At 41.6% G+C, this 22,867-nt stretch overlaps 1 long non-coding RNA gene across 1 annotated transcript in view; it reads right to left on the bottom strand.

The window, feature by feature from the left end:
• Positions 1–6,759: 6,759 nt before the first annotated feature.
• LOC144615633 (uncharacterized) overlaps positions 6,760–22,867 on the bottom strand; it is a 47,848-nt gene continuing 31,740 nt past the window's right edge. Inside the window, exon 3 of the long non-coding RNA XR_013554004.2 lies at positions 6,760–6,928. This is a non-coding gene — a long non-coding RNA (uncharacterized LOC144615633). The remainder of the gene's footprint in view (positions 6,929–22,867) is intronic.

A 22,867-nucleotide genomic window follows, 5' to 3' on the forward strand; every position in this document is an offset into this window, starting at 1 on the left:
TTCCAAGGAGTACTGGGTTGAGAGAGAAGATGGTTGTGATCTTTGAGCACTGTGTGCTCAGATAAGAGTGAGGGATGGCAGGGGAGCACCGAGGGGCTCTTCTGTGACCAGTGTTTGTCATTCCAGCTCTAAGTCCTAGGAAGACTTGAAGTTCTTAGGACAGAGTCCACACAAAAGCAGTGTTTTAGGGCAAGTAACTTGTATGAAATACAGATCAGTCTGGAGAAATAAGAGACTGGTGGGCAGAAACTGGTAGGAGCCTATTACATATTCAAGGCCTCACAGTTCCCTGGGGATGAGCAGTGGGCTTAAAGACATTACGGCCACAAGAGCTGGTTGCCAGGAATGGCTAACAGGAAATTCCCAGCAGGAAGTTGGAGACACAGGCCTGGGAAGGCAGAGGAGGTGAGGGAAAGGTCCAGTGAGGTGCAGACAGTAGGATTGTAGAACGCAGGAGGGGAAAGAAGGTGAAGCATCTCTTCCCCTAAGCTAGTGGGAAGAAGACACTGACAGGTTCCAAATGGAGCAGGAGCTTATGCCTTTGTTTTTTTCTTTCTGGTAAAGTACAATGTGGTGGGAGCCAATCTACTGTGGTGGTTAGAAGCGTGAACTTTGGGGAGCCTGGGTGGCTTAGTCGGTTGAGCGTCCGACTTCAGCTCAGGTCACAATCTCACAATTCATGAGTTGGAGCCCCACATTGGGCTGCTCGCTGCTGTCTGCAAAGAGCCGGCTTTGGATCCTCTGTCCCCCTCTCAATCTGCCCTTCCCCTGCTCTCTCTCTCTCTCAAAAATAAATAAACAGTAAAAAAAAAAAAAAAAAAAAAAAGGAGCAGCCAGCCAGACACGGAATGATTTGTGGTCACTGAGTTTGAGTTCATGGTCCCGTCACTGGAGGAATACGTGATTATCAACAAGTTACTTTGAACCTCCCTGAGCCTGTTTCCTCCTCTGCACATGGAGATACTAACACCTCCTGCCTAGGCCGTGGGGAAGCTGCTCATCTGGGACAGAGTAAAGACCGTAAACCATAGCTCCTGGTAAAAAATATAATTTTTATTTTCAAATGTTTACATTTTTATATGTATTGAGAGTAGAAAGGTGTATAGACACTGTGGCTGGCAGCAAAAAGGTAGTCCAGGTTAGACAGCCCTTGAGAGGAACAGAAAAGGGAGCCCTTTGTGATCAAATCTCTGGATTCTGAAATTTTATTAAGGACATTTTCAAGCAAACATAAAAGTAGAAGGAATAGCATAACGAATTCCTTTGTACCTATCACCTAATTTGGCCAATCTTGTAGGGCTTTCAGTGGTGGTGGTGGGGGGGGGGGGGAATGGAATTATTTTAATGCAAATCCCAGGTATGATTTCACATAATCTTTTTAAAAGAACACACAAGTTCATTTTCCATCAGTATCATGAATGAGATATCGTCAGGAAACATCTCACATAAAAATTTTTTTAATGCTGAATTAAATTAAGGGAAAATATCTTTGAAAATGCATTGAAGAATTGGCAAGAAAGAAAGGAATTCTCAGAGGCAAAAAACTAAGTGAAAATCAGAGCAGGCAAAGAACTGAAACTGGCTTTCACCTTGAGGATTTTAACTAAACCCAGATGAAGTTGCATTCCCATTCTCAATGGTATCCATGAATTCAGGGGATGGAGACCCAAACCCAGAATCGACACAAAGCAGCGAGCACCGTAATGGTTCCTATTCCTCCACTTTTATGCTGGGTGCCACAGGGCTACGTGTTTAGTGTGAACGTAAAGTCGGAAAAATTAGCTTTTCATGTAGCAACAAGGAGAATTGATCGTCTCAAACCTCGGTATCGGGTGAAGCTAAAACAACGTCAAGAACTGATGACCCCAAAACGCCCTCACAATAGATCTCCACCCACACACAGCACTATCGGGGTACTCTGGAAAAAGAAAAACCCTCAGGGCAAAAATTTAAAGTGGCCCTGCTTTTGTAGTGCCACAGGCTCTGGAAAACATATATCCTCCCTGGTGGAAAACACTTTAAAGTCAGGCCTCTGAGAATTCTCCCAGAGAAAGTTCCAAGGAATCTGAACGCACTCTCAACAATCCCAATGTCATAAGGAAACAGCCATGAACAAGAGTTCAGAGAGACAGCAGGCAGGAGACACCAGAATCAGAACCATAAAGGCTGCCGGTGAAAGAGTGTTAAGTATCCCAACACCCGGCCTGTATGTGGCGCAGTGAGAGCTCTGGCAAGTTCTCGAACTCACCTGAGGATGGAGCTCATAAGTGAAAGAGCCCACAGCTGTTAGCTGCAGTCCCAAATCAGGTCGCTCTTTTTTTTTTTTTTTTTTTCTTATAGGTAACACTTAACTCATACGTCTACCGCCCCTGAGGTTTCCCAACACTTGATCATGTTTGATGCATATTCAACAGATAAAATGGAAGCCCCGCATATAACACTGTCCCATCTCATTCCCATCCTTGTCTGCCCTGGGGTTTGTAATACTCATGCATGCTATTGTAATTCTGCAACTTGCCTTTCCCTTAACCTATGTTTTTAAGAGTTATCTATACTGATACATGGAGCTCATCTGCTTCATTCATTTACCTATTGTTTGAAGATATACAATTCATTTATACATTTTCTTACTGATGGAAATTTAGGTTGTTCCGAATTTTGTACCACAAGTGGGAGTTTCTTTGGTATATCCCAAGGGCAGGAACATATGAGCGTCTGTGACCTTATTAGATACAGCTGAATGGCTTTCCAACGGGTGCCACAGTTTTCTGCTCCCCCCCAGCTGTGTGTAAGTTACTTTAGCCTCACATTCCTACAGCGTTCAGTATACACAGGTGTTTAAATTTTTGTCAGTATTATGGGTCTGAAATTCTATCTTGTATTAATTTGCATTTTCCTGGCTATCAGTCAGACTGAGCATCTTTTCAAATACTTATTGGCCTTTGGGTTTTCTCTTTAGCAACCTGCCTGTTCAGATCCTTTGTTCATTTTGCTAATAGGCACGTTTGCCCCTTTCCTTATTGATTTGTGGAGTCCTCTGATAAATTCTGGACATCCATTCTTTGTTGGTCACAGGTGCTGTGAACATCTTCTCCCAACCCATGGTTTGTCTTTTCACTTTTTTGAAAGGTATCCTCCGATGCACAGATGTTTTCATTTTGACACAACTTATTAATATTTTACTTCATTTGTTTTCTTTAAGTCTTGCTTTAAAAAGCATTTTTCTATCTGAAGTCATGCACTCTCCTAGGTTTCATTCTAGATGTTTTAAAGTTTTGCTTTTCGCATTTAAATCTTTAATCTATCTGAAACATGTTTGCATTGATGTGCAATAGAGATCTAATTATTTTACCCCATACAGGTATCCCAGCCTCTCTCCAGTGACCTGGAGAGCCGTGCCAATAAAGAAAAGAAAGACAGAGACTCACACCCTCACCAACAAGGAGAGCTGTTATCAGACCACATTCCCGGGGTTAACTAAGTCTCCCAGAAACGAACCGAAAGCACAATTGGAGGGCAACCTGTTATATGCTTTGGAAACTGAGCAAACAAGCTGGCTTTCACAGAGGGAATGCCTTTAATTTTTCTCTACTGTCTTGCTTTCCATTTCAGAAATGCAGAGTCCACTGACCATTTGTAGATGCTGCCTTTTTTTTAATTAAAAAGATTTTTTTTTTATTTTTTTTTCAGTGTTTAGGAGCTACATTTCTTTGGTTTTTTTTTTCTTCAATATATGAAGTTTATTGTCAAATTGGTTTCCATACAACACCCAGTGCTCATCCCAAAAGGTGCCCTCCTCAATACCCATCCCCCACCCTCCCCTCCCTCCCACCCCCCATCAACCCTCAGTTTGTTCTCAGTTTTTGTTTTTGAGACAGAGAGAGGCAGAGCATGAATGGGGGAGGGTCAGAGAGAGGGAGACACAGAATCTGAAACAGGCTCCAGGCTCTGAGCTGTCAGCACAGAGCCCGATGCGGGGCTTGAACTCACAGACCGCGAGATCATGACCTGAGCTGAAGTCGGACGCTTTACCGACTGAGCCACCCAGGCACCCCTGTTCTCAGTTTTTAAGAGTCTCTTATGCTTTGGCTCTCTCCCACTCTAACCTCTTTTTTTTTTCCTTCCCCTCCCCCATGGGTTTCTGTTAAGTTTCTCAGGATCCACATAGGAGTGAAACCATATGGTATCTGTCTTTCTCTGTATGGCTTATTTCACTTAGCATCACACTCTCCAGTTCCATCCATGTTGCTACAAAGGGCCATATTTCATTCTTTCTCATTGCCACGTAGTACTCCATTGTGTATATAAACCACAATTTCTTAATTAAAAAGATTTTAATGTTTATTTATTTTTGAGAGAGAAAGAGAGAGAGGGAGAAAGAGACAGCGCATGAGTGGGGAGGCACAGAGAGAGAGGGAGACACGGAATCTGAAGCAGGTTCCAGGCTCTAAGCTGCAGCACAGAGCCAATTCAGGGCTCTAACCCATGAACCATCATGACCTGAGCTGAAGTCGGACACTTAACCCATTGAGCCACCCAGGTGCCCCTAGATGCTGCTTTTTGAGGCAGCTAGTGTGCTTTTTCCATTTTCCCAGTTGCCACACCTATCAATTTGCTTTTGTGTAAAATCCCTCTTTGAACTGTACCTCTCTTATTTACCTCTGTGTCCCTGAGTGCCTATTTTAATGCTTAACTCACACTCTCCAGTAAACATTCCTTGCATGAGTGTTAAGAGAACCAGGTACTTTCTGTATTCATCCGGGGATCACGATACTCAGAAAACAATTAGGCAAAAGGGTATTTGGAATCCCACAATACATGCTGGAACATATAGTCCCCATGGTAAAAACTATAAATAAGGACAGAAACTGAAAGGGCGGGCCTACGCCCGCCGACTCCATCTTGTTCTGTGTCCTTCACCTTGACCACACCTCCTCCCCTTGAGTAACCCCCCTCACCTGCCTAACAGGACTCGGACCCTTCCCCAGGACCCTGCCCCAGCCAATCGGCTGAGGCCATAGCCATTACCTCACCAACTGCCCCTAGGCCCCAATAAAACCTTTGTCCTTTTGAAACTCGCTCTCTCTCCCTGATATCTCACCGCAGCGTCGGTGCAGGTAGGGGATTGAGCTCGAGCTAGCTCGAATAAAGGCTCTTTGCTTTTGCATTGGACTCGGCTCCCCAGTGGTCTTTGGGGATCATGAATTCTGGGCATAACAAAACATACTCCGGGAAACATTTTTTCCCCACATATCAGATGACCTACTAGGAGCAGAAGAAGCTTCCATTTCATTTGGCAAAAATCACATGAGAGTATCTGCCAGACCGTGAACAGAAGGAGAAGCATCCAGCTAAAAACACAGGAAAGGTGATTGCTAGCCTATGGTCAGTTCAGCAAGTTTAATCAAAGACCTATCAAATGCTAATATCTGTGCCTGGTACCACACTTGGCATATAAAAGGAGCTTAATAAGCCTTAGATTATATTGTATTGGGTATTGTTAAATGTTAGGCACTTACAAAATAGACTAGGTTTTTGTTCAAGTACTTTAAAAAGGTGTGTTTGACGTGAGCTGGCCGGTGGGGGGGCGGGGGGAGCCAAATTACACAGGAAATTACATGGGAAGTGAATCTGAGGGCAAAGTTAAGCTTTGGGAAAGGAGGAGCAGAAAGGGAAAGGGGTAGGGTATTTGTTTTTGTCAGATAGGAGAAATTGAAGCACGTGTGTAAGTCTAAGAGGAAGGAATCTGTGAAGAGAGAATGACAAGATGTAAGAAAATCAGGATGGAATTAATGCAGAAAGATTCCAGGGGAAGTGATAAGAAATGCAATCAAGAGCTGAGGTAGACAGGGGCGCCTGGGTGGCAGTCGATTAAGCAGCTGACTCTTGATTTCAGCTCAGGTCATGATTTCATGGTATGTGAGACTGAGCCCCAAGTCAGGATCTATGCTGACAGCACAGAGGCTGCTTGGAATTCTCTCTCCCTCTCTTTCTGCCCCTCCCCCGCTCTCTCTCAGAAATAAACATTAAAAAAAAAAAAAGAGCTCATGTGGACAAGTTACACTTGGAAAGCATAGAAACTTCTCAGAGAAGACAGGCGAAGGTGCCAGGAAGCTAAGGTAGAGTCCAGGTCCCCTGGGCTTGCCCTTCACTGATCAAGTCCCGGTGACCTGGGGCAAGAAGACTACCATACGGGGTAAAGGGACTTTGGAGCCAGGTAGACTCAGTGTTAATGTCCTGGTTTCACTACTTACAGCTCTGAATCCTTAATCAAGTTTCTCAGTGTCTCTCGTCCTCCTTTTCATCATCTGTAAAATGGAGATAAAATGAGAGCATTGAGGTGAGGTTCACGTAAAATGTACAAAATCACACGTAATTGTTTCATGTATGTATATGGCTTATAAGCACAAGAATTTGATTTCCCACAGTTATGCAGGGTGGAAACCCGAGATTAGGGTGCCATCATGTCTGGGTTCTGATTAAGACCCTCTTCTGGATTGCAGACTATGGACTTCTCCTTGTGTCCTCACACAATAGAAAGAGGGCAAGGGGACCCTCTAGGTCCCTTTTATGAAGTCACTCATCTCATTCATGAGGGGTCCACACTCATGACCTAATTATCCCCTGAGGGGCCCACCTCTAAATGCCATCACACTGGAGGGTTAGGATTTCAACATATCAGTTTGAGGGAGACACAAGCATTCAGTCCTTTTCAGGTACCATTAGAAGGTGATTGGCCCAGTGGGCCATCTGCTATTGGTGCCAGCTCTATCATGGTTGGGCAGTCCCTTCCACATGGTGCCCTGGCACTTGTGATGGGCTCTCCTTCCTCTTTTCCTTTCCAGGACTCAGGTTCTCCATTCTCTCTTTCCTCCCTTGTATGGTCTCTCTTCATTCTTCTATCCTCTTCCTCAGTCTTACCTAGTTTCTGAATACAAAAAGTTTATTTTATAAGTGTGCTTCTAAAGCAAGTCAGTTAAGTCTACTGATTAGGGGGTGGGAAGAAGGAAGGAGCAGAGATTAGAAAGAACAACCAGAACAATAAACACACAGCGTCTACTTACATACTTAGAGATGTGACTTCCTATGCATGTATTATGGTGAAGATATTTTAATGTTTTTCATTTTTTTGTTTTTTTTTTTGAGAGAAAGAGAGAGAGAAAGAGTTCAAGTGGGGGAGAGGCAGAGGGAGAGGGAGAGAGAGTCTCAAGTAGGCTCCAGGCCCAGTACAGAGCTCAACGCAGGGCTCAATCTCACAACTATGAGATGATGACCTGGGCTGAAATCAAGAGTTGGATGCTTAACCCATTGAGCCACCCAGGCACCCAAATGGTGAAGATATTTTCAATGTGGCTGTGAAAAATAGAAGTATCTTTGTTATTACATGACCTCATAATTCACTACATATTCCCTTGATTTGGAACTGACAACCTGGAACTTTTCTTCCTTTTCTACCTGTCAGTCTCAGGTCTTGTGTTTATTATAGACTTTCCCCCATACATTGTTGAACTGAAAGCAAAAGTTGGCTTTACTGAAAATGAAAAACAGTAATCCACAAACATAGGTACTTTTGAACTTGAAAAAAAAGTCCCTGATTTTTGTAGTTAAGAAAATGTTTTCAGAAATATTTACCATATATTTGCCTCTCCAACAGCCTCCTAGTTGGTTTTCAGTATTGTATTGCACCACAGTTCAGTAGCTTCCGATTCTGGCTCTTCATTCACACTATCAATATTAATTGCAACAAGAAAACTGAACAATGTCAGTTCATTTCCCTCAAGTTTTAAACCAGAAAACCTTTCCTGAAATCCCTTATTCAAGTCTACAATTTTACAAATGTAGCTGCTTAGACCATCACTCTTATTTCTGGGAACCAACCCCAGTACAAGCAAGGGGGCACATTATTTCTTGCCACATTAGTACATCAAATCATACATTCATGCAGCTATTGCTAACGCCTTTGCAGAGAAATGTTCTTGCATTCATGGGAACCTCAACGCCAAAGGCTTTGTGGTTAATTCTTTGTTGGTTAACTGAGGAAGGGACTTTCTCTTGGACTACATAAGCAATCTTTCATTTTGATCAACAAGAAATTGCTTGGCATTGTCTTCTGTTCTCAATTCAATAAAGAAGTAGTGAGTGATAGTCAATCATGTTGTAAATCATCTAAAAACAGTGCCTTATTTCCTTGCGCAGGAGTGGGGTTCCATTAGCAGTTTATATCTGGCAGAACACAGTGTTGTTGCAAATGCTTTCTATTTCTTTTTAATATATTCAGCCATTGCCTCAGAGTAAATATTTCACCTGCCTAGCAAGTGTATCTACAGCGCCTGTGCTTTTTGATAAGAAATTCGTGTTTTAACTTATTGTTATCTTTTTTTTAGTTTTCCTTTTTCTTTGCTAATTAAGAGCTGAAAAGGGTTATTTTTCCTTTTTTTTTTTTTTTAAATCTTTACCATCAAAATGGTTACACGGTTACCATCTTCCCTATCGGGCAACACATTTACATGCCTGAGTAGCAAGTTTTTCTAGTGTATCTGGAAATGCTGTTGTAATTCTTATAATTCTTTAATATAATGATTCTCCTAGACTATAAAATGCTTCTAAGAAATATGCCAAGGCAACAACAGAGCACTGAGGCATTCGAAATATTTAAAAAGTTTAATCTTGCGTTTTTACATAGATTTATTAAGAATACTTCTTGGGGCACCTGGGTGTCTCAGTCAGTTAAGTGTCCGACTTCAGCTCAGGTCATGATCTCTCAGTTGGTGAATTCAAGCCCCATGTTGGTCTCTGTGTTGACAGCTTGGAGCCTGGAGCCTGCTTCAGATTCTGTCTCTTTCTCTCTCTGCCCCTCCCCTACTCATGCTCTGTCTCTGTTTCTCAAAAATGAATAAATGTTAAAAAAAATTTTTTAAAAAGAATACTTCTTAAAATTGTGTTACTAATGAAGTAATTTTTTCTAAGAGGTAAAATAAGATTAATTATCATTTTTCTCTAGCTATGTTGTAGCATTTTCTTCATAGGTTAGTTTTTTAGTAAAACTATGGAGTTTTGATTGACTTTCCACATTAAAGACTGCCAATAAGTGATCTAAGTCCAGATAAAAGGAAAAGAGTGTAGAACCAATCAGGCAGTGAAGAGATTAGTTGAATTCTTGGTGAAGGAAATTAGCAGCAATCTGAAAAATATGGAGTTTCAGAATCTATCAAAATCAGGAGATAAAAGAAGAAAAAGAGCAGAATACAATCTTAATATAATTAAAAATGGAAAATGCTCATGGGATCCATGATGTTGTATAGTTGCATAGCTAAGTCCTAGCTGAAATGTGGGTTAGGGAATCCTTCATTTACTTTGCTGGCCATATCCAACTATAAGAAAGGGCATGGCATGTCCAGTCCAGGTAAATTCGACCTGGTACCCAATTACTGTCAACAAGTGAGGACCACCAACCAGCCTCTTGTCCTGCTGCTGCATCACATACTGCAGTTAGAGAAAAAAACAGACCTAAAATGCAATCTAATATGAAATGTTACCTTAGAGCGTAATTTTTTTTTAACGTTTATTTATTTTTGAGACAGAGAGAGACAGAACATGAACGGGGGAGGGTCAGAGAGAGAGGGAGACACAGAATCCGAAACAGGTTCCAGGCTCTGAGGTGTCAGCACAGAGCCCGACGTGGGGCTCGAACTCACGGACCGTGAGATCATGACCTGAGCCAAAGTCGGCTGCTTAACCTACTGAGCCACCCAGAGCATAATTTCTTAAAAGGTGCTCTCTCTAGCTCTCAATGGAATCGACTTCCTAACCAGAGCCCATCTGACCCTGACATTTGTAAAGCCGATGTCCATAAATATCGATGACTCTTGTACATGCCATATTCACAGAGGAGGAGAAATGCTGCTTTGGGGGCATGAACAGACCAGTCTTGGTAACTTCCTTTTTCTTAAAATATTGTGTTTAGGTGTCTTGTGTGTGTGTGTGTGTGTGAGCCAGTTCTTTTAAAATCTGACTCCTTCACAAAAATGTGCAAGTAAAACTCACTTTCTTTTCTTGATAGTTTTGTTTCTGTGTCCTCCTTTCATACCAGTGATTATTTTCTGGTCCAAAACCTTGAATCTAGTAACTTCAGGCCATCAGTGATGATAACCTTGTTTATAAATTTTGCTCTTATTGACACAAACCCTGCATATCTTGTAATTTAAGGTGTTTGTAATCTGACTTGTTATTGACTCTGATAATATTAACCATGTGATTTAAAAAAAATTTAATGTTTATTTATTTTTGAGAGAGAAAGAGAGAGAGAGAGAGAGAGAGTACGCACAAGTGGGGGAGGGGCAGAGAGAGACGGAGACACAGAATTTGAAACAGGCTTCAAGTTCTGAGTTGTCAACACAGAGCCCAACACGGGGCTTGAACCCATGCCATGAACCATGAAACTGAGTCAAAGTCGGATGCTTAACCGACCAAGCCACCCAGGTGCCCCTAATCATGTGATTTTTTACTTGAAATGTGTGATTATACTTTCTATTGTGATTTAGCACATGTGTAGAAGAATTTAATTAAGTTTGTTAATGGAATTTGAATATATATGAGAACTTGACTTACATCCATTAATGAGTTTATTTTTTGTGTATGGGGTAAGAAAGTAGTCCAGGTTCACTCTTCTGCATGCTGCTGTCCAGTTTTCCCAACACCATTGGCTCAAGAGACTTTTTCCCAGTGGATATTCTTTCCAGCTTTGTCGAAGATTAGCTGGCCATACATTTGTGGGTCCATTTCTGGGTTCTCTATTCTATTACATTGATCTATGTGTCTGTTCTTGTGTCAGTACCATACTGTATTGATGATTACACTTTGTAATATAGCTTGAAGTCTGCATTTGTGATGTTTTCAGTTTTGGTTTTCTTTTTCAAAGACCTAAATGTAAGAGGAAACCATCAAAATCCAAAAGGAGAAAACAGGCAACAATCTTTTTGACCTCGGCCACAGCACCTTCTTACTAGACATGTCTCTGGAGGCAAGGGAAACAAAAGCAAATGAACTATTGGGATCTCATCAGGATGAAAAGCTTCTGCACAGCAAAGGAAACAATCAACAAAACTAAACGGCAACCAATGGAATGGGAGAAGATATTTGCAAATGACATATTTGATAAAAGGTTAGCATCCAAAATCTATAAAGAACTTATCAAACTGAACACCCAAAAAACAAATAATCCAGTACAGAAATGGGCAAAAGACATGAACAAACGCTTTTCCAAAGAAAACATCCAGATGGCTAACAGACACATGAAAAGATGCTCACCATCACTAATCAGCAGAGACATGCAAATCAAAACCATGATTAGATGCCACCTCACATGTTGGAATGGCTAAAAGGAACAATCCAGGAAACAATAGATGTTGGCGAGGATGTGGAGAAAGAGGAATCCTTTTGCACTGTTGGTGGGAAGGCAGACTGGTACAGCCCTCTGGAAAACAGTATAGAGGTTCCTCAAAAAATTAAAACAGAGCTACCCTACGACCCAGCAATTGCACTACTAGGTAGTGCAAGGATACAAAAAAATGCTGATTCGAAGGGATACATGCACCCCAATGTTTATAACAGCACTATGAACAATAGCCAAATTATGGAAAGAGCCCAAATGTCCATCAAAAGGTGAATGGATAAAGAAGATGTGGTATATACATATACAATGGAACACTGCTCGGCCATCAAAAAGAATGAAATCTTGCCATTTGCAACTACATGGATGGAACCTGAGTGTATTATGCTAAGTAAAGTAAGTCAGTCAGAGAAAGACAAATATCATATGATTGCACTCATATGTGGAATTTGATAAACACAACAGATGGACATAGGTGAAGAAAAGGATAAATAAGATAAAAACAGAGAGGGAGGCAAACCATAAGAGACTTAAATACAGAGAACCAGCTGAGGTTTGTTGGAGGGGTGTTGGGTGGGGAGATGGGCTAGATGGGTGATGGGTATTAAGGAGGGCACTTGTTGGGATGAGCACTGGGTATTATACATAAGTGATAAATCACTAAATTCTACTCCTGAAGCCATTATTATACTCTATGTTAAGAAGCTTGGATTTAAATTGGAAAGCAAACAACACAACAACTTACAGTGAAGTACTAAGAAAGATCTTGCTTATGTGTCCAGTTGGGTGTCTCATAAGATGTTTGAAGTGTTCAAGAAAGTCAGATACTTTACATCTATATTTGTTGATTTATATCATCAAATTTAAATCATCTGGAATGTGTTACATATAAATATTCTTGGGACTCACCCTAAGTCTTCTTTGTCAGAAATTATAGAGTTGGATCATCAACTTTGGTTTTAATAACTTTCCAGAAGTTTAAGAAACACTGGTTTGAGGCAATTTATTAAGTAAGTTTATAAAGAGATTATTTGTCCAGGATAGTTTAAACTGTTAGGGGAACATTGATTAAAGAATACTTGATTTTTGTTAAGGTATGCAAAATTATTTTATTTATAAACGGAAAATCAAGATGAACTCAATATTCTGTATTTAAGATTGAGTTGGAGGCTCCTGGGTGGGTCAGTCTGTTAAGCATCCGACTTCGGCTCAGGTCATGATCTCGTGGTTTGTGAGTTCGAGCCCGGCGTCAGGCTCTGTGCTGATGGCTCGGTGTCTGGAGCCTGCTTGGTATTCTGTGTGTGTGTGTGTCTCTCTCTGCCCCTCCCCTGCTCATGCTCTGTCTCTCTCTCTCTCAAAAATAAATAAAAATACTAAAAAAAATTTTTAATAAAAAAATAAAGTTTAAAATTAAAAAAAAAAAAGATTGGATTGAACTTGGGACTCCTGGGGTAGTTCAGTTGGTCAAGGGTCTCACTCTTGATTTCAGCTCAGGTAATGATCTCATGGTCCGGAGATCCTCTGCCCAGTGCGGAGCCCACTTAGGACTCTCTCTCTCTCCTTCTTCCTGTCCCTCCCCTGCTCACACTCAATTTCTCTCTCTCTCTCTTTCTCTCTCTCAAAAAAAAAAAAAAAAAAAAGATTAAGTTGAACTTTATCTCTTAAGGAAAACTAAATTAGTGATGTTAATGAATTGAATATTAAACATAAATAACTGTAAACAGGACTTTCATAGGCAGAAACTCCCCTTGAACTTCAGATTCGAGTGACAGAGACCTAGACGTATTTAACTTTGACTGTTTATTTCCTTTGGTGACACCAATATCAGGTCAGTGTTAGCCATATTTCCCTGCTCATTTCATATGCATTATTTTTTAAATATTGGAAGAAAAGATGTACTAAATTAGAAAATATCTAACAGAGAAAAAAGTTTTAAGGCTGATTAGGAAATCAGCACGCTTCTCAGAACTGCACGTCTTGGCATCGGAAAATTGTTCATTTTTCTGTCTAGCGCTGAGTTGTTTTCCAAATGTTACAAGAACAATCTTCACTCTAATAAGAATCCCTGGTGCTTTATACCTTCACAGTCTACTGATAGTGCCAAGTATTGCATTTTTAGCTTCGTAATTCAACTAAATTGGTTCAAATCACAAACCTAAATTGCAAAATAACAGACTACACAACCCAAATTGCTTTTGTGTGGCCAGAGATTTGAGCTGTTCTGGAATATCCATGGCAATACAAACTGAATGTTTACAACATTCAACACTTGATAATAAAAGGTATTATTACTAACAGATATGGCAGAAAGTTTGTTAAAGTATATCAAAATACAATGGATTTATTCAGCTGTGAATCTGCATTTCTGCACAACCACTTTAGAACCATTTTCCTTTTAAGTCATTAATACCTTATAATGTGTCGAAATCAATTTTCTTGTTTTACTGATCTGTTTTAGGTATTAATATTTTCCATCTTATATCTATAACAGTTCAAATAAAAGAAATAAACCACTACAAAGTACACAGGATATGATTATTTTTATCCACCCCAAGTTCCTTTCTGCTTCTGAAACTGTTTTGGCTTTAGCAAACTATATGCTTCCTGAAATATGCTTGACTTTTAGTGGTCATCTCCTCCCAGCTTGCAAGAATGAAATGTTAAATTGTCAGAAATTCCAAGAACAAGTTATTAAAACCCCCAGCCATTATGAAAAACTGATGTTCAAAAGCTTACAATTAAATAAATTTTATTTAGGGGTGCCTGGGTGGCTCAGTCGATTAAGCATCAGATTCTTGATTTCAGGTTCAGGGCTTGATTTCAGGATCATGAATTCAAGCCCTGCATTGGGCCTTGTGCTAGGCGTGAGCCCTACTTATAAACAAACAAACAAACCAAATATTTTTTAAAGTTTACTTATCTTGAGAGAGAGGAAAAGCACGGGAAGGGCAGAGAGGGAGGGAGAGAGAGAGAGAATCCCAAGCAGGCTGCATGCCATCAGCACGGAGCCTAACGTGAGGCTCAGATTCATGAACCGTGAGATCATGACCTGACCTGAAGTCCAACGCTTACCTGACTGAGCCACCCAGGTGCCCCTAAATAAATAAAATTTAAAACACAGATATTAGATACTTAACACTCGTCACTTCTGAATCATTTTAGCACATTATATTGTGTACTCTTGAGGCTATTTACTATGTCGTGTCTGTCTGGTGGGTCTGTGACCTGAGGATGTCCTCCTGCATGTCTGTTTCCCACTCTGAGTTTAGTAGCATCATCTTGGCAGCTTAAAACCAGCACCAGTGGGAGGATTTCCCCCATGCCAATTCACAACTACTTACAGTCAAGGGTTTCAGGTGTTTTGTTTTCCTCCAGAGAGCCGGATGTGAAACATTTAAAAGCACACCACTGTATACACTGGGTAGGCCAAACCATGGCTATCAAAGGTATTCCCACCTCTTTAGGGTTGCCAGATAAAATTCAAAATGTCCCATTAAATTTGAATTTTAGACAAGGAATATTTTTTTTTATATTATTCCTATATCTCATGCAGTATTTGGGTATAACTACTTTTTTAGTATATGTCCCAAATACTGCATGGGACATGCTCATATTTGAAAATCATTCATTATTTGTTTGAAATTCACATTTGGGGCGCCTGGGTGGCTCAGTCGGTTAAGAGGCCGACTTCGGCTCAGGTCATGATCTCGAGGTCCGTGAGTTCAAGCCCCGCGTCGGGCTCTGTGCTGACAGCTCAGAGCCCGGAGCCTGTTTCAGATTCTGTGTCTCCCTCTCTCTGACCCTCCCCCGCTCATGCTCTGTCTCTCTCTGTCTCAAAAACAAATAAACGTTAAAAAAATTAAAAAAAAAAAGAAATTCATATTTAACTGGGCATCCTGTATTTTTATTTGTGGAATCTGACAATCCTACACGAATTGTCTCTTTCTAAGGGATTCTTTTCCACGGAGTTATCTTGACCCAGCATCATCAAAACAGCTAGCTGACTGAGCTGCAGGAGGGCACCTGTTTTAAGAATTAGCCTATGGGTCGGCCTAATGTGAAAGTTTTGTCCAATAGGGATAAGAAGTGACCGGTAGTTACTGTCTTTTCCAAATGTAAAAGCAAGATTCAGGTGAGAATCAGTCAGTTATAACAGATAAACACGGCTGCACACAGGCAGCAGACGCCTTGAATGATGAGCAGCTTACCAGTCCTACAGAATGGAAGCTGAGGAAGTTGACTGGCAGCTTCAGAGGCCACCAGAAGCAAAGACAGGTGGTGACTCGCCTTAGAGGTGAAGCACATTAGCACCTCCTGGGGAGCTTTCAAAAACACCGATGTTCAGGCCACCCAACAAATACGTTACTTCACCATCTCTGGCAATGTGACTCAGGCTTCAGGTTTTTTTCATTTTAAGCTCCCCCAGATGTCCATTGCATAGCCAAAGTTTGCATTTCATGACAGCAAATAAATTTCCTTCAGCTTCCGGAGACAAGGTGCTAACCAGGTTATTCGCCACATTCTGAAACTTTCAGCTCTAAACTACATTCTGAGAATAAACTGAGGGTTGATGGGGGGGTGGGAGGGAGGGGAAAGTGGGTGATGGGCATTGAGGAGGGCACCTGTTGGGATGAGCACTGGGTGTTGTATGGAACCAATTTGACAATAAATTTCACATTAAAAAAATAAATAAATAAAATGAAATAAACTACATTCTGGTCACCTTAAAGCCTGGGCGGGCCGCAGTACCTGTTTTTCCAGTGTGGGCTTGCTTTGTATGGACTGCATACAAGGACTCTGCCTTTTAAAAATTTCTATCGATGGTCTCACACTATCTGAAATTCATACAATATTCTGTATTTTCACAATAGGCTTTTATTAATGCAGTTAGTCTGCATTAATTTCTGTCCATATAACCCCAAAAGCTCATCCAACACAACAAAAAATCTACAGCTTTAGTTTCTTGGCACTTCTACCTTCCTTTTCTTCTCACTTCGGGTCTCTAGACCAGTGGTTCTCAAGCGGGGGGGGGGGGGGGGGGGGGGGCTCCTAGACCTGCATCATTAGCATTGCCTGAGATGCAAATTCTCCAGCCCTAGAAACTCTAGCGGCAGAGGGGATCGCGCCCACGATATGTGTTTTAACAAGCCCTGCAGGTGATCCTGACATATTTCACATTTAGGAACCTTAGCCATAGAGGCACTAACTAAAGGCAGCCACTCATTTGAGGCCGACTCTGGGCCCCAGCTTCTCCTCTTTGAGTTTCTGTTTGTTTGTTTGTTTGTTTTGTTTTGTTATGCTTTGTTTTTTCATTTGCAAAATAAGGAAACAGAGTGCTTGCTAAGGACACTATCAGCAGCCAAGCTCTGTAATTGTGTGAGATTTGATTTGGAAATAGGATATCTGATTTGACAGGGTGTATTAGGAGTACTGAAGCCATCGTGCTTTTATTGGCATTTTCTAGATATTCAGTCTAAAAGATATCCTATATGACCTTCTGTCCATTACCCAGAACTGCCAAAAGGTATTTGTCTCGTCCCAAGTCCTCTGCTTGGAATCCACAACCATGGATTGAATGTGCTTTTGAAAACTAGACTGCACTGCTGGGAATGGTTTTTACCCCCTCCCCTTTTTGGCAGGGTGGGGCTGTTGTTCTTTAATAAATAAGGCACTCATTTGATGAATCCTTTCTCAGAGATGAACTTGAAAACCTTTCCCCAAAGGTTAGGGCTTTTTTCTCCTTCTGAAGCCAATTTTTAAGTTTAAAATTTAGAGATCCCAGGAAATACTCAGAGGTATCCTATTTCCTTTTATTAGTTTGGGTTTTTTTTTGTTTGTTTGTTTTTAAAGAACAGGGGTGCCTGCGTGGCTCAGTCAGTCAAGCAACTGACTCTTGTTTTTGGCTCAGGTCACGACCTCGCAGTTCATGGGATCAAGCCCCATGTCAGGCTTTGCACAGACAGCATGGAGTCTGCTTGGGATTCTTTCTCTCTCCCTCTCACTCTCTAACCCTCCCCAGCTTGCTCTCTCTCTCTCTCTCTCAAAATGAATAAATAAACATTTTAAAAAACCCTACACAGTAGCTCCTATCTAGAGAGCCATTGCCCATCCTTTTACAAAATAAGGACTGCAGGAAATGGTGGGAGTTTATTATCAGCCAAACTAACCTTGTACCTCAGATGTCCACCGGCTCCCCCCATTTCCTTTAATGTAGATGGGCAAACAGAAGTCTCAGCTCGGTAGTCTGTCTTGGATGAAGTGTGCTGCCAGGTCAGATGGGTGTCCCCACTGTTCGCAGCTCCACACTGGGTCACCACTGGCTGCATGTCTCACCACTCATTAAATAGCCCACTTAACTAGATAATGTTCCTTCTCTATCAGAGTCAGGGACAAAATGAGTGACTCATGCTTCTCTTTCCCTGACCTTCTGTTTCCTTCCATCTCATCAGGATTGTCCTGTGAGGGTCAGTAAACATTTTCTTTGAAAGGTTAGGAAATCTTCAAAGAGATTTATACCACAGAAAATACGCCAAAAGCACTTGCCAACTAGAGCTCTGCCAGAGTCCTGCAGCATCAAAGGACAGAGGGCCCTCCGCAGAGGAGATCTCCTCCTATATGCTCCCCCGTCCCAAAGAGCTTGGTCTCCATTTCTTCCCATCAGTTTCAACTGTCTTCTTCAGGCAACCAGCCCTTAGGCAAACGGAGCAGTCACAAAGCCTGGAGCCATTCTCATCCCCACTATGTATTTCGCCCAAGCCTGAGCCATCTGGTCTGGAGGAGTCCGAGGGACCTGGCTGGGCTCTCCATGATGGTACACTCAGCTCACACCACAGGGGCAGGAAGAATTGCTACTGTCATAGCTCTTTGACTCTACAGCGGGTTTGGGTCCTAATTTGCTTTTCAAAAATTTTCACCAGTATGACCTGCTGGCATGTCTATTCTTGAGGCATGAAACCTACGAAAATACACACATGCACATCTTTCATGGACGCCTATTACTTTTTGGCGAAGAGATTAAGAGAGAAAGTATTTTCTTAATATTATGGATTGAACTGTGTCCTCTCCACCCACCTGAAACTCATACTGAAGTTGAAGTCTTAACCCCCCCAGTACCTTTGAATGTGACCTTATTTGGAAATAGCACTGTTGGTGATACAGTTAAGATTAGGATGGGCTCCTAACCCAATATGACTGATGACCTTATAAAAGAACACCATGTGAAGACACAGACACACACACAGAGAAAATGCCACCTAAACATAAAGACATGGAACAGATTCTACCTTAGAGCCTTCAGAAGAAACCAACTCTGCAGATCTCAGACTTCTAGACTCCAGAACTGTGAGACAATACAATTTCTGTTGTTTAAGCCGTTGAGTTTGTAGTACTTTGTGTTTTTTTATTTTGTTTTTTAACATTTATTTATTTTTGAAAGACAGAGGAGAGACAGAGTGCAAGCAGGGGAGGGGCAGAGAGGGAGACACAGAATCCAAAGCAGGATCCAGGCTCTGAGCCGTCAGCACAGAGCCCGATGTCAGGCTCGAACCAATGAATTGTGAGATCACGACTTGAGCTAAAGTCGGATGCTTAACCAACCGCGCCACCCAGGTGCCCTGAGTTTGTAGTACTTTGTAACAGCTGCCCAAGAAACTAACACAGATTTTGGTATTTGGCAGTGGGGTGCTGCTATCACAGATACCTACAAATGTGGAAGTGGCTTTGGAATTGGGTAACGGGTAAAGACTGGAAGGCTTTGAAGTCCTTGATGAAGAAAGCCTAGATTGCCTTATGGAAACTGTCATTAGAAATAGGAACATTAAGGAGCGCCTGGGTGGCTCAGTTGGTTAAGTGTCCGACTTCGGCTCAGGTCATGATCTCGCGGTTCGTGAGTTCAAGCCCCGTGTCAGGCTCTGTGCTGATGGCTCAGAGCCTGGAGCCTATTTCAGATTCTGTGTCTCCCTCTCTCTCTGACCCTCCCCCGTTCATGCTCTGTCTCTCTCTGTCTCAAAAATAAATAAATGTTAAAAAAAATTTTTTTTTAATTAAAAAAATTAAAAAAAAGAAATAGGAACATTAAAAGAATTTCTGGCAAACTCTCAGACAGATGTGGGAAACATGTTTTTGGAAACTGGAGGAAAGGTGGTCCACTTGATAAAGTGGCAGAGAATTCGGCTGAATTGAGTTCTTCTGTTGGGTGGAAGATAGAACTCTAAGCAAAGAACTTAGATGTTTAAAAAAAATTTTTTTTAATGTTATTTATTTATTTATTTATTTTGAGAGAGAAAGAGATAGAGAGTCAGAAGGGGAGAGGCAGAGAGGGAGGGAGACTGAGAATCCCAAGCATGCTCCTCACTGCCAGTGCAGAGCCCGAAACCAGGCTCGAACACACGAACCATGAGATCATGACCTGAGTTGAAATCAAAAGTCAGATGCTTAACTGACTGAGCCTCCCAGGAGTCCCAGAGAACTTGGATATTTAACTGAGGAGCTTTCTAAGCAAAATGTTGAATTTATGACCTGGTTTCTCCTTGCTGCTTACAGTAAAATGCAAGGGGAAAGAAATAAATTGAAAAAGGAATTTTTAAGCATAGAGGAACCAGAACTTGAAGGTTTGGAGAATTCTCAGCCTATCTGTACTGCAAAAAGTGAGAAAGTGCTCTAGAGAAAATAGCAAGAGTATGCTGAAGAGATTAGGTGTGTGATTCGTGGACCCAGTTATCCATCTCTGCAGAAACTGCAAGCTTGGGCTAAAGGCAGGGCCAAGACTGGAAGAAATGAAGGGAAGCTTTTACACATCTGGGATTCTTCAGTCAAGAAACTGGACAATAGAGCTATTTGGCTGTGAACATGTGTTATTCTTCTTCAAGAAAAGGCAAGAATGTCTCTGCAGAGACCAGCTCTTCTCTGGTTTCAGAGGGCAAAGTCACTTCCTGGTTCCAGAAGGCTGTTGTCAGACCAGTGGGCCTGGAAGACAACACTCATCCAAAGAGGATTATTCTCATGTCTCAAAATCTAATGCACTTTGCTGTGCTAGGTTTCCAATTTGCTTGGGACCCATGACTCCTTTTCCCTTTTTTTTTTTTTTAATTAAAAAAATTTTTTTAAAATCCCAGTTAGTTAACATGCAGTGTTATATTAGTTTTAGGTGTATAACATAGCGATTCAATGCATCCATACATCACCGGGTGCTCATCACAAATGCCCTCCTTAATCTATTCTACCCATCCACCTATTCTACCCATCCACCCACCTATTCTACCCATCCACCCACCTCCTCCCCTCTGGTAACCAATCCAGCAATCGCACTATCGGGTATTTACCCAAAGAATACAAGAACACCAATTCAAAAGGATACACCCATCCTTATGTTTATAGACGCATTATTTACAATAGTTAGCAGCCCAAGTGTCCAATGATTGATAAGTAGATGAAGAAGATGTGGTATATATACACGATGGAATAATCTCCAGCCATAAAAAAAGAATGAAATCTTGCCCCTTTCCTCTTTTCAATATCTCCATTTAAAAAATAGTTTAAAAGTATTTTTATTGCTGAAATTTCCAAATATATTCAAAAGTAGAGAGAATAATATAATGAAGCTCCATGTATCCATCACGTAGCCTCCGAATGTTCAAAAGCAGCAGCTCCGGAAGTATTATTTTGTGTTTGTGTATTTGTGAATGTGTGTGGGTGGGTGTGTGGGCAGCACAGGGATGTGGTAGCAAAAGCACTGAATTTCAAGATGCTTTTCCTTTCAAAGGAATCCAGGAATCGGAGTAATGTGCATTTTTATATGGAGAAGAAGGGAGCAAAATAAAATTTCTCTGGTTGAGAGAGCTGGTTATAGAATGCCAGGTGAGAGAGAGAGCATGGCCAGTATTCTCCAAATATAAATTGAAACATGGGCACAGATACTGGTAAATGGGATTTCTCAAATTCTCCCTTTTTAAATGGTATTGTCTGTCCTATGTCTGTTCCATCTTCAAAGTTTGCAAGCAGACAATTTGTCTGGTTTTATAGGTTCACAGACAGGGGGAATTTTTTCCAGGATGACTCATACCCTGAGTCTTGTCCATGCCTGATTTAAAAGAGACTTTGGATTTAAAGATGATGCTGGAATGGATTAAGACTTTTGAGGATGTGGGGATGGAGTGATTATATTTTGCCTGTGAGAACGACATGAGTTTTGGGAGGACCAAGGGACAAACTGCTAGAAGTTGAGTTGTGTCCCCCCTTCCCATTCATATCTTGAAGGCTTAGAGCTCCACTATCTCCAAATGTGACCTTATTTATAAATAGGGTCATTGCAAATGTAATGGCTTAAGGTCATGTCGTACAGGAGGAAGGTGGGCCTCTAATCTAATGTAACTGTATCCTTATAAAGAATACCGTGTAGGGGCACCTGGGTGGCTCAGTCGGTTGAGCGTCCGACTTCAGCTCAGGTCATGATCTCACCGTCCGCGAGTCTGAGCCCCACCTCGGGCTCTGTGCTGACAGCTTGGAGCCTGGAGCCTGCTTCGGATTCTGTGTCTCCCTCTCTCTCTGACCCTCCCCCGCTCATGCTTTGTCTCTCTCTCTCTCAAAAATAAATGAAAATTTAAAAAAAAGAACACCATGTAGAGAGACAGATATGCTTACTAGGAGAATATCATCTGAACATAAAGGTGAAAACTGAGATGATGTGTCTACAAGCCAAGAGACACAAAAGAAGCGAGAAGACATGGGACAGATTCCACCCCCCGCCCCCCCCCCCCCCCCACACACAGCCCTCTAATGGAACAAACCTTGCTGGAAGCTTACATCTATGACTCCTGGAGGTGGCAGACAATACATTTCTATTGTTTAAACTACCCAGTTTGTGGTACTTTGTAACAGCAGCCGTAAGGAAGTAATACATTTAAATAACAATGCACTATTTTCCTCCTATGAAGTTATGAACTCCATTACTGTGTTTGTGGGTTTTTTTCCCCACTGTCTCAGGGCCCACCAGAACAATATGAGCTGTAACACCCTGTAATAACTGGTCAGCTACCTATATCACCCAGAAAGGGTCTGGACTGATTGCTGTTGCAAAGACTCCATTTAATTTTTGGTCCTGTGAAGTTTCCTTTTGGGTTGGACAAGAAGTGGGGGTGGGGAGAGTCTGGTGGATACTTCCTATAATTGTAAATGATAAGTGTATTTAAGGCTGCTTTCTTTCTAAAAGGACCATAGCCAGGAACAACTTGTAAAATCAAGCAGTGGAAATTATTATTCTATTTAAAGTTTATTTATTAATTTTGAAAGAGAGAGAGAAAGAGAGCAGGGGAGGGGCAGAAAGAGAGGAAGAGAGAGAGAATCCCAAACAGGCTCTGCACCAGCAGTGCTGAGCCCCAAGCAGGGCTTGGTATCGACTGTGATATCATGACTTGAGCAGAAACCAAGAGTCCGACACTTAACAAACTGAGCCACACAGGTGCCCCGAGAAGGGCAAATTAT

The sequence above is a fragment of the Panthera onca genome, chromosome A2 (genome assembly GCF_046562875.1).
Source record: "Panthera onca isolate mPanOnc1 chromosome A2, mPanOnc1 haplotype 2, whole genome shotgun sequence".
NCBI classification, from domain to species: domain Eukaryota; kingdom Metazoa; phylum Chordata; class Mammalia; order Carnivora; family Felidae; genus Panthera; species Panthera onca.